The following is a 13,706-nucleotide window of genomic DNA, read 5'->3' as shown; positions in this document are numbered from 1 at the left end:
TCCTTCGCACACCACATGGCCCTCGATGCTAACCATCCAACGCTGGTCAGGAAATCATTGGACCTTAAACAAAATGCAAAGTGTTAAGATAAGATGTAAAAGATCATCAACTGTACAACCTTTATGTGTTCTTGACAAGTGTGATGAAAACGTGGATATCACAGTTAACACATTACCACAGTTTTTGAATGGACATACGACTGGTCTTCCCTCTTTAATGTGGGTCTTCAAGTGAGAAAATAAACGTGACAAACTGTCACACTTGACAGTACAGAAATCGAAGTGGCATGACAATAAAACGTCCAACGTTAATGTCCTTATGCCAGAACATCCTTCACTTAATCTTGACTCCCTCTGACCTGGGTGATCTCTATATACATGACATTTTAAAAACAACACTTTGCCAAATGAACGGTTACAACCATGAAAAGCACATTTAAATTTGATGTGGGGGGTGTTTTGGTGAACTTTCATATGCCTTACAAAGGCATATTTAGTAACACATGCTTGGCCACAAAATTGACAACTGAACATAATGGAAAAATAAGCTAGACTGCTGCCTTTCTTCCCTTGTTAACATGTAAATACTGAATACTATTAGTAACATGTTACTAATAGTATTCAGTATTTAAATGTTAACTAAGCTAAGAACAGCTAACTACTTAGCTAGCTAATGTGCATGCCAACCACATGGAGAAACATGTGCTAACTTAACTAACGTTAGCTAATCACATGTTAACAAAGGTGTTCGAAAACGTAGCCTAAGTTGAAAGTGAACTTACCGTGAGGTAGTTGGTTAGTAGTTGTCCTTTTTTTGTCTGGACTGAAGATTCAGTTGACTTTCCCAAACTGGCGGGGGTAAGACTTAAAAAAAATACCGGGGCTGAAGACGTCGGTTCTCCGAGACTTGCACCACTCATTACAAGCAAAAAATGGCGGTGGTGAAAATAAATACAAATATAGCGATATCCTAATAAAGTTGGTGTCTCCTTCACTTGCACGGGAGAAGGAACGGGGTTACTACTGCTGCGACGAGTGAGAACCGATGAACTCACTGTGTCTCCTCCACTTGCACGGGAGAAGGAACGGGGTTACTGCTGCCGCGACCGGAGCGGACCGATCATGATCGCGCACAACGGTGAAAAATAAATAAATACGCAACTTTTCTTAAAGTGGTAAAACTAAAGTGACTTGGATGTTAACACACGGAAGACGTTATAATTAAAATAGAAACTCACAAGATTGACAGAGGAATTGCAAAACTCTGCTTTGGCTACTCATTTATGAGAACTTCAAAATAGTTACTCTCCCAAGATTCTCAGCGGTACGCAGTAAACTACTGTAAAAAGAAGCACTTGACCGTTAGGATCATGGAAGCAAGCGTTATAACTCCCAGAATGCATTGCTTATACAGCATTATACAGTCATAGCACAATACAGTATGTTACTGTTAGAATTTCACTGTAAATTTACATCAAAGTCTTACAGTGTAGCATTATAATAGCAAACAACCAGAAATGTAAATGATGCGTTTTTCCCCGAGTGAGTCATTTGTAACCTAAGTGTGTTGATTAAAACTGAAGTAACACTGTGATTCATTGTTGCTCACGCTATAAGACTGGATCGATCTAGACAACCCCTTCGCCACTTCCCCCTGCTCCTCTTTGAGATGCTAGAGCTCTCTGATTCATCCACTCTGCCATGTTGGTACTTCTACATGTGTAATTGTGTGTGCAAGCATGTGTGTGGTGGCGTTTTTGTGCCTTTTGGTGGTGGGCAGTCAAGCGCCGCTCACTGGTTCACTGCAGTAGAGGAGGACAGGCCCACACATCATCCCCATGACAACACTACATCTGCTTGCAAAAAATGTGCCCCTATACCTATCCGAATCATTAGGCAGGAAGCCACGGATGCATTACCCGTTATCAGACGTGGCACAACAAGCAGCTAGAGCACAGAAGAAGAAAAAACAAAGCAATACAAGCACATTCTGAGTCTGGTGACAATTCCAAATCGAGACAGCTTAAAAGTCCTGCATGGCAGCTCATGGAAGTGGTACAACAAAACAGCAAAACCCAACGCAGTAGGTCTCAATCCCTGCCTGCTGCCTGTCAACGCTGTGAGACTCTAGGGGATTTGGACCTGGGAGCATCCCTGTTTGCCATCTCTCTGGTACTGCAGTGCTGGGAATGGATTTAGTGTATGTGTGCTTCTGTTTGCAACAGTGGACGGCTCCATGCAGGCCCCTGGGCTGGCCCCATTCTGTGCACAACCTAATGCTATGCATTATTGCTCTTCGGGGTAAATGGGGTTTGTGTCACAGCACAGCTGAGCAGGCTACAGGCTGGGGGGGGGGGGGGAATCTTCCCCTGGGTTTCTCAGGGTATGTCGCCCTAGGGTGACATTTAGAGGAAGGAAGGGAGGCACTGTACACACTGGGAAACAAAGATCAGTCACATGCATCTGCATTACGACAAATACAAGCACCTCCTTTTGAAGCACTGGAGCAGCCTTAGACTGGATAGTGACATGCATCACCACATGTACTCCATGGAGCCCTGTTTCGCTGAGTAGAACAATTATGTACTTCCATAATGGTAATCACAAAAGAGGGATTATAATGGTTGAAACTGAGGCAGGCAAGACTGGGATGTTCCCTACTTTCAGACTATGGTATGAGGTCAACCTTCAAAGTGTATGGATCCTTAAACTACAATGAAGTAAAACTCCCTTTGTAAAGAGATGGCCCTTTGTAGAGAGACCAGTATGCTCCAACAGAAGTGCTTGTGGGATGGTCAAACAGCTTTGGAAACCCTTTACCCCCACACCTTTCAAACATCTGTAAACGTGCAACTCCCTCGTTGCAAGCATGACCCGGCCCTTAGACCATCATCACCTGGTAAATACCCCCTTAACCCCCAGATTGTAATGTAGGCTTTCCAGTAAAATGTCTTCAATCCCTGGAGACATAGTTATTTTCACGTAACTTGAAAAAGCTCCTTCAGAGCCCCCAAAAGATTATTATACAACTGTTTTACAGGCTGAGTATAGTACCATCATGATTAGTCAAATAAAAGTGTGAAAACAGTGGAGTTCCCCTGTTATAATTCTATAACAAATGGTACCCCAGAGTCATTCATCATTCATTAGGTGAGACGCCAAAAACAGTTAGGGGTTGCACCCCGACCCCTAACATAATAGCAAGTGTGGTTGCAGCACCACACTCGTTTCCGAGTAAAACGGCCGTCTCCAAAGTCCTTCTTTAATTGGGATTGACATTTAAATTAAGTAGTTAATGTGTGCCAAGGACAGAGTATGCCGTGTTAACAATTAAAGTGATGCTTAATGGGGCATGCCAGAGCTATTTTGAGTGCATGTTGTGGGAGAAAGAATAGGGCATACTCTATTAGTCAGAAACCAGAGCGTTTCCCTGAAGTGAGCCAAGGTCAGAGCCATTTCTAGGCTAGCTGCTCATCATCCAGGCACTTCAAAACCCTGACTAAAGTCATTAACATAAACACCAGCCTGGGAGAAGGCTTTTAGCATACAGAAAGTGGCCATCGAGGACGGCATTTATAAAACACCTCTCTAGGCATGTAGAAATGCAAGGGTTAGCAGGCTTCCATGCAGCTGAGAAGTGCCCTCATCGTCCAGTACTCATCTCTTTGAAGACAGACTGCCTCTCACTCCCCCGCTCACTCTGTAGATAGAAGACTTGAGGTCACAGGTAGAGCGGAAGTTGGCTCAACTTGGTTGGAGCTTTTGGGCCTGGGAGTTGCGGGCCACGGCAGACGAGAAAAAACTGGCAGAAAAGCAGGAGGTACAGCACCCGACAAAATCAGACGCAACTCTGGGGCTTGGTGTCACAGGAGTATTCGTGGACAGGAGGGAAACAGGATGGCGTAGAGAGACGGCTGTGCCAGAGGGAGGTAGAAGTTGAATACAGAAATACAGAGCTCCAATGTGTGTCCTCCCCACCAATCCCGTCCTCCTGCCTTCATCCCTCTGAAGGCTCCAGTGTGCTCCTGTGTCCCGGGCCAGAGGGGGAACAGGGCTCTTCTCTGTGTTCTTCCGAACCTGGCGAGGGGTCAGTCTCACTGCAGGCAGTTTTCACTGTGTGCTTTTGGGGTTAGATGTAAGCCCGGGCCAGAGGAGGCCTGTGTGTTCATGTGCCACAGAAAAGTTTACAGTGAAGGAGGAGTGCCTTGATATAGGCTGTGAAGTGGACAGGCTGTCGAGATCCAGCGAAGGCAATCACTGAGCGCAGTGTTAAGAATATTAAACAAATTCTATGCACCAGATACGTTTCCATCCTGCTGTCAAGAGGATTTTATGCAAACCTTATGAAATGCTGTGAGAAATAGCCTCACTGTTTGCTCAAAGGGGCTACGTTGCTCAAATTCAAGAAAAATTAAAAGCACCTAATCATTTCATGGTACCCTATTGATACCCGTCATACTGTCTGAGATGATTGGTTGGCTATATACTGGATTTAAATTAAATTATTCCACATGCAAATGTAAGGATTCCATCAAAATGTGAACTATATCAGCATCAGATCAATACCACCCTCATATATGTATGTCTCCTAAACAAGCCAGTTAGATAGCTAGTTAGTAGTTTTTCGGTACCACCTTAATCGAGCAGAATAGTCTCGAGCGTGACACATCCTGCACAAACACAAACATTTAAAGAAATATAGGCAGTTCCAAGCAGTCAAAAGCAACCGCAATGTTCAGCAATATCAGCTGAGGATCCTGTGGACACTGAGGGGCTACTACAGTATGTGCAGTGGAAAACCAAATAGAATAAAGGACCTGACACCAAAAGTGAGTTGAGTCGAGTCAAGACGAGACAAACCATGCAGTGGAAATGTGACATTAGCTCATTTCTCAATTTTTTTTAAAAAGTGGCTTTTGTATTTAATGCAATAGGAGTATTTATTTGGAATATATGAATAGATGATCATTTACTTTTTATAAGTAGCATAATACCATTTTCAACAATATCTCTTGTGTTTCTTCGTTTTGTGCATTTTCTTCTTCTATTGTCAGTTTGAATTTATGGCTCAAGCTGGCACTATATATTATGCACTATATTTGTGCGAGAATTTAACGGATTTGTCATGTCTATGAATAATCAGCGCTGCTTACTTTTCAGACCTGCGTTCACTCAAATAAACCAAAGGGAGAGATCTTAAATAAAACCCTGTAATTTACCAATGTTGCATAAATCTTTATGTCAGACTGACAAGGAAAGTGGACAAGGACATTTCATTAGGATCTATTTTAATATTGTCAGATTTATGTGTGCAATGGATGAAACCCAAAAGCACGAGAGGTGATGAGCAGCCCGCAGATTGTCTAGTTCAAATGTTCCCTCCTGTGTTTTTACCACAGAAAAAACATCGGCAGCGGCCTGCAAGAGTGTGTTCTCTTTCACTACAGCGATCTAGTTATTGATTTCCTTCGGACTTTTGTGGTTCAATTTGCCTTTGAAGAAGAGGAGTGCTTTAAATCATGCCGTGTTTCTTCATACATATAAACTGAGGTGTCACTGGGTCCCACCCAGTTCATACCACTGGGGGACTTAGCGGAAGACACGACGAGCTCTCCTCAGGTTGTTTGTATCAGGTCTGCCAACTGTAACCACTAGAAAGTAGAAAATAAATTGTGTTATGAGTAAAACACATCTAATCTTTGAAAATAATGGTTGTGTAAAGATATTGCACACATGTTCCATAAAGCATACAAATCTGCAATCAACATTTGAGAAGCTGGTTTGAGTTAAACATCTCCGATGCACTGACGACAATGTTGTAAAGAAACACAGTCCATCCTTTCAAAATGCAGTAGACAGTTATTAGTGCAAAGCAGAGGTGGGCTATGTGAAAGCATTTTCTAATACTCTGTCTCACTCTCCAAGGTTTGGCAGAACAAACTAAGCGTTGGCTATGTGTGGCTCTTCCAGAGAGCAGGTATATCCATTCCTCCCCTCTCTTTATCTTTCGCGGTGCCTCCTCTGACAGCAGTGTCGTTACACTTGTTAACCCAACCCAGCAGCCTCTGTTTTGTCAGCAAAAATGCTCTGAGGAGTGAAGCACTGAAAGATGCCCGTTCTTCTCTTCACTGAGGGGGAAAAAATATATGGTTCAATTATAGCAGCTGTCAAGCCCGTGTGAGTTTGTGATGGCCTGAGCTAAGCTGGGTGTGGAAGATAAAGTCAACTAATATAGTGGAGCGCTACGAAGATACAGCTTTGCTGGGTCATTAATGCAACACTTCTTGGTTTAAAACTCAGATTGGAAAACACAAAGAGAAATCCACAAAATTAAAAACTTGACGGTGACAAGTTTGCAATGAGCCAGTGCTAGAAACAGTCTCATTCAACCCAGGATGTACTGTAGAAGCAGTGACTCACCAAACAAGTCAAAATGGAGAGAGACACAGGGAATCAATGTTAACAGAACAGATTTAGTGGATCAGTGAGTCGATGTGTGCGTCAACCGTGTGAGTTAAGAGCTGATGTCTCGGCTGCTGCGGGGCTAAAGAGGGATTTTAAACTGGAGGAGGTGGAGGAAATGTGGGATCTTGAAAAGCAGAGAGCCGCCCTTGCTTTCTTCACCCATTCTCAGCCCACCACTTTGACACAGAAGATAAGAGGCCCCAAGTAGATAGCAAAGGCACATAACCCACACACACTTGTGCAATGCAGCACACCTCAGCTATCAATGAGGAGGACGATAGAGGAAGATACCGCAGGGGAAAAAGCACACATACAGTAAATGGTACAAACTGTGAAAGTATACCGAGACAGTGGAAAGACTAAACAAGGTCAGTTTCCTAGAGCTGCTTAGCCCATTTACACTATGGTCAGAGGGTGATAATCTGACTTTTAATGAAAGATCAGGCCACCACTGATTTGCTAAACCCAAGTTCAGTGTGCGGAGGGGGCAGTCCTGAATTAATGAAGGGCAGAATGATATCAGTGATTCTGAGTCAGCTGCTACATCAATAGTGGAATCACATGCCCATCTTCAGCCTCACCAATGCTATCAGGCTGGGGCGACCAGAGCCACACCCATCAATATCCAGCCTCCGCTCCTTCGCAGTCGGCACAGTTCAATAAGAGACACAGTAAAACTAGATCCAGTCCTCCAGACGGTGGAGGTTACTGTGATCAGCATGGATTAAATGTCTTTCCCGCACGATCAATGAGAGATCGAGGTGTGGGGGGGTTGGTGGCTCGGTCGGGTGGAGGAAGCTTTGGTGCCACCTCCTGCGGGCTGTAATGACTCAGATAGCTGGTACATGGAGCTGCGGGAGGCAGAAGAAAAGCGGTTTGCTGAGCAGGAGACAAAACAGATGCTGCTTCATGTTCAATAATAAGCTTCATAGAACATTTTACTCTGAGGGAAAAAAGATTGCGGACTCTTTGACAATATTTCATCAATCATCGATAATACACATTGGACCCAACATTCCTGTTATTGGGACTCACAGATACAGACAGTAACAAGTTTACCTCAAGCCCTGGCTAGCTCAATTAAATGATGACACATAGCTGCACCGAATATCTGCCCGTCTTACCTAATGGCTGCTTGTGTTACATATTTGTAATTTGCTACTTTTTCACATTTGACAAAAAATGGCTTTTCAGATCTTGGTATTTTCTACAAAACCATCTTCACCAATCAGACATGTATACAGGAGGCCACAGTGTTTATTTATATTCCAAACATTATCCATGTTGTTCCAGTGAAACCAATTATATTTCAGACGCTAGAAAAAGTGTATCTAGAGATTTTGACAAGAATCCTTAGAAGCAATAACGTCAGTGATTGTTTTCATCATAACTGACTAGTGGAATAAAACTACTGTAGCTCTTCACTCCATAATGTTGAGAGCCAAAGCTCAAGTAAAGTAAGGACAAATTGTGCTTGAATATACAATATAATTTAAAAGCTGTTAGAGCGCAGTGTAATTCGGAAATGTAACGTCAGAATAATCCCTGGCAGCTAAATGATTGTACTTAAACTAATGCATTTCATTCATTCGGATTTAGCAAACAAACAACACAATTAGACTATTTATAGTTTATAGTTATAATTTTTCACTGCAGCACTGTCTTCATAATTGTTGCCATCATAGCCTAATCCTGGCAGTGGAGAGCCTGGAAAGTGATGAGGACAAGAGCCCAACACACACGGTCGGAGACAGAGAAACTAGTCTTCTCAGCTAAAAATAATCTTGACACAGAGAAAGCAAGTGAGCAACCCTCTTCCTTCTGTCAATATTGATGACTATTATACCCTTGAGCAAGGCGAATAACCCTCGACAGCTCCGGCAGCAGAGATCCTCTGAAAGACTGTGGTTGTGTTGGGCGGCTACCTCGTGCGGCTGCGTGCAACTGAATGAATGAGTGTATATGAAACAAGAAAAGTTGTTGAAAAAAGCCACGCATGAAAACCATAGCTACACAAACACATGGAAAAGACGATGCCAGTTACCACACACACAGCAACGCACACAATATCTGCATATTCATGAATGCAAGGCATTACTGCATGTTTCTGATCAAATGATTTTAGCCGCCGCCCTTCCTGCTGGAGCGCAGTTGGGGCCCCAACAAGCGGCCTATTTAGCGCTTGTTGTTGTTGTGCGGACGTGGTTGAGGAGGTTTACCTGGCCGAACACACTGAGCCAGTGTTTAACCCCGGAGTGCCGCCGTTCACCGGCGGCTCGGTAGCACAAGCGCACCACTGTGTGGGCGGATGTGTTTGTGTAGGTGAGTGCGTGGCTCCAACAGTGGGGCCACTGTCAGTGTGAGTCATTACGCAGGTGTGAGTGTGCACAACGTGAAGGCTCGCGGCAGTGAGGCGGACTACTGTTGATGATGAGGATAGTGATTTCATAACAACGAATCAAAATGAGAGGAAATTAAGCCACTCTGCTATAACTTCTCACTGCACAGGCTCACTGGGGGGGGACTGACGTGAAAGACGCCATGAGAGGACGTAAGGGGGAATGGCACAGAGACACAGAAAAGTGAAACCTCATGCAAATACGTCAACATACTGAAGGTCTTTGAACTGAACGAAGAATGGAGGAAACTTTATGTCCCTTTAACCGTTAGCTACATAGGCTAAAGTTATTATTATCATCAGGGAATGACTCACCTGCCAGTTATAACTTTCTAAATGATAAACTATGAATACACACAATTCAGTCTCTATTTTTGACTCAAAAATGTTAAATCATAGTCCTTCAGAATGAACGTGACACCCCCCGAACATACGGTTGAGAAATAGCATGCTAGCTAGCTAGCTAATTATTGTCTCATTTGTGGTCTGATGAACCGTAAATTCATCGGATTCAGTGCACCATATTTTCCCGATTTACTGGTTTCCATGACAACGCAGCTGTCACGGCATTTGTCATACAGAAGTGGCCGTGGTTTCATCTGAAGTTGGTTGGAAATGCGCACCCTGGACTCCCCAGGGTCAGCGGTGTCACCTCTCCAGCTCCCCACTGAGGAGCAGGCAGCCTCTGCTGAGTCTGTCCCCGGGGCTGTGCACCTCCAATGGGACATGCCAGTCTGCCAGGCTGGGGCTGGAGGAGGGAGGGGGCTCGCAACGGGAAAAAGGGCAGCCCGCATGCCCTGAGACAGGCTTCGTGCAGCTGTCAGAATCAGTGACTCCCACCCAGCCACATCAAGCTGCACACAAGGCACACACCAAGGCCAAAGGAAGGGCTTAGGGGTTGATGGGTATCACCCCTTGGTCGCTCCTTCAGGGAGAGAGAGAGACAGCATGACCAGTGTTGATGCCTTTTTATTGGGATTTTCACTTTTTTAACCCTGCACAGCTTGTGACTTGCCATGCCACTCCGCATCACCCAACCCTTGGAGTGTGGCAAGGGAATGTATAATTTATCAAGCTTGCTTGTTAAAGTAATTTGTGAGACAACATCTGAATTGATGAGAAACGTGGGATTTTTTTGGCACTTTTGATTTATCCTGAGCATCCCCCAAAAGACAAGTTTACGAAAAAGATAACTAAACAGTGATTCGTTTTGATTTCATTTAAAATGAATCGCTTTGTGTACTTTACATTAACAACCATCAGCTATGCCAGTGCTGTTCTGCCATGACAGGACAGAGCTGTCCTCCAGTGTCAAGCTTCCCCCAGCTTAACTGTGTGTTTGTACTGGCAATAGGAAAGGCGAACAGCAAGTATGTTACTGTTTTAGCACAAAACTTTTCAATCCAACTGAAGGTCACGATGCTACTCTGACCCTTTTCAGCGTTAGATGAAATTGAGGTTATAAGTCACACACAGAGGGAGAGAGCGAGAGAGTGAGAGAACAACAGAGGTTAACAAAAAGTGTATAAATTCAGTATAGGCCCTATTGGGCTCCAGCTGTGTGTGTTGCTCGGTCTGAGCGGGCTGGTCACTTTGGCTCAGCGGGTGATGATTCCATAGATAACAGAAGTACGGAGGAGGATCAAAAGAAGGTCAAAGCAAAATAGCGAGAGGTCACTTCAACAGCAGACGAGCGAAACCACAGAGAAAATGATATGCTGAGAGGCAGCAATATAATTCCACAACACTTCAAATACAGCTTCATAACTTAATTTAGTCCTATGTCTCTTATGCCCTTTAAATATATATATACTCTATGTATATATATATATAATCTATTCATAGAGATGGAGGGGTATGTTCTATCCCTCACTTAAAACAGACGTTTGGGTGTATACATAATGTTTTGTGTGAGAGCCTTAGGCAAGCCTGATCTGTGGGAAATGAGAAGGAAGCTGGAGGCCCTGAGGTCAAGAAAAAGAGTTCTACTTTTCCCCGCATCGTGGTCACAATGAAGGCGTCACTGTAAACCAGCGTTACGTCAACGAAGACTCTTTATGCTCCGCTCGTCGGGAACTCTTCATTATCTCCATCAAGATATGTGGGCTTGGATGTGGATGCTTCTCTCTATAAATTCCCAAATGATGCCCTCTCGCTCTCTCTCTCTCTCTCTCTCTCTCTCTCTCTCTCTCTTTGTTTACACCTCATCTCTTTCTTTCTCCACTCTACATTCTCCCCTTCATATGAGACAACACTAAGAATCTCAGATAACCATCTCCAAAAAGCTAGTCCCTCCAGTTCCCAAAGTGGACAGAAAGTGGAGTGCAGCCCGAGAGTGACCCGGTGTCTTCAGCACTGAGCCCTACAAGAAGCATGAAGACACTTCATTGCATTTTGCCAGGTTATGTTTCAGTACAGTTGTTTCTTCTGTTTTCTTTACAGCGTGTTTCAATGTGTTCCACAAAAGGATAAATGTGTGGGTGGCATTTTGTGGAATATTGGGGTGGTCCAACTAAGAAATGTTAGCTGTAAATATCATATATATATTTGTCAAATATTTCTATATATATATCCATTTACCACAATATTATCAGCAATGCTCTCACAGACAAACATAATTTTTTTATATGGGAACTGAAATGGTTCCTTAGTCATAAGAATAGCAGAAATGTATGTATAGCAGAGTTAAATGCACAATGAAACTATTTGACCACACCGAAATTCAAGTCACACTTTGAACTTCTCGTGGCTTTGAGGTAGTGTGACACAGACATTTCTTTAGTAAGGAAGCTGAGAGCACTTTTGCAAAGTACTTGTTTTCCTCTGTGGTGGCAAAACACATTGCAAGGTTAACCTTTTTATATACAGTAAATCAAATTAGTGACAGCAAACATTACTGTTGCAATGTTATTGCCCTGGGAGTTGTATAGTTTCTCACTAAGAACACAATCAGGCGATGTTTTACCACACACTGTAATTACATTACAGTATTACTGAAACAAACAAAATAAATCCAGAACCAAATGATCCATGACAAACGTGAGCACAGCACCATAAAAACACCATCCCCTATTGTACACCTCCACAATGTGAAAACTCCCAAATGCCAAACTCCCTCTGACAAAAGATTTAAAAAAAAAAAAATCTCAAATGACGTATAGCACACTTTATTATCAATTCGTCATTAACAGCAAGCCAGATCGCTGTATTTATCACCCAGAGCCAATCAGGGGGAGAAGCCAGCTCTAAAAGACCATGTCTATAAATAAAGAGAGCATGCCACAATTTCTTAAATGTTACAATGTGATATTCCACTTGATTTACAAAACCTCTGACTTGTTACAACCGACCACCGAGTTCACAGTAAAAATGGTGTTCAGTGGAAAATCCATCATAAAGGGGCCATTTCACACACTCGATGGACCTGCTCGCTTTAGGAGGATGGACTCCGGTTCCAACATCTGTACACTAACATAACCTTTTCTCTCTGTACCGTTGTGATTGTAAAATGTACTTTTCGAAATACAGGAGACGTGTCAAACTTCTAAACTTGTCAAAATTCCTCCCTGAGCAGAAAGCTGTCAAATCTGTAATTATTGGTCCCAGTATAGGTCAATAGTCAGTGTGTGTGTGTGTGTGTTTGTGTGTGTGTGTGTGTGTGTGTGTTTGTGTGTTTGTAGGATTAACGGTCAAAGCAGGGGGCGAAGACATAATAGCACAGTGTAATGACATTTTATAAAAGTAACAATAGGTAATATTACCTGAATACTATTTCCTATTATCAAAGATGACAGAAACACTACAATGTATGATAAGGTCACGAAAATGTAAGTTCAATATTTTACATTTTGTAGAAGAAAAAACTATTTCAAAAAGAAATTTCCCTTTAGGGCAAAGTGTATATGTTATTTGCTATAATTACACCAAATAATATTACCAAGAGGGGGAATATTGACAATTGTCAGTGAGAAACAATTAAGTAAGATCATAAGTGCAGATGGGGGCATACTATTATGAAGGAGGATGGAGTACACTGTTATGAATGAGGATGGAGTACATGAGTGAATCAAATGTTGCCAATATCGACCCACAGCTGACTGTACATATGAGTAACTTGAATACTTGTTTTAAGATATATACCTCTTTTATGGCTGGAATACTAACGAGATACCAAATGAACAATCCTTATATTTTAGCATCCCCAATTATAGGCGTTACTTTACGGTGATCTGCATTTCCTTCTTCAGTCGCATAATTATTTGATTTGAATTGGTTTATTTATGATGTTGTACAATTTGTTGCATCAGTTCATTAACATCTTCTTTTATCACTCGTGAATCAATTTTAAAGTTGTTTTTTTTCTACCGGACGACAAGTGTGGAGAAGGGGGACTAAACGTCTGGTGCTGCTGATGCGCAATTACGCACAACGTCTAAAACGCATTTGGGTAACTATCCAAAACATGAACGCAGTTAATCCCTCGAAAGCGACGAGCGTCACACAACTTTACAACAGCACATGTTTAATTTACCCCCGTCTTTCAGAACTCCGCTAAACTGAAAGCATCAGGTCAAGATCAATTCCCTTCCAATCAAAACTTTTGCAGAGACGGACATCTTCCTCACGTGTGACAGTGCAAACAGATAGCAGAGAGCGTTGTCTTACCGGTCCCGTTCCTTTTCCGACGTCCCTGGTGCTCGTCCTTGCTCGCTCAGCAACAGTGGAAACAGATTGGCACAGACTGGCTGCCAAAGCAAGAAAAGAAAAAAAGCAGAGCTGTCCAGTGCAGCGGTTTTGGTCAAGACAGACAGAGTTATGCAATTTAGCGCGGAAGTGTCTTTTA

The sequence above is a fragment of the Cyclopterus lumpus genome, chromosome 8 (assembly GCF_009769545.1).
Source record: "Cyclopterus lumpus isolate fCycLum1 chromosome 8, fCycLum1.pri, whole genome shotgun sequence".
NCBI lineage: Eukaryota > Metazoa > Chordata > Actinopteri > Perciformes > Cyclopteridae > Cyclopterus > Cyclopterus lumpus.
Note: the sequence above shows the minus strand (reverse complement) of the source record.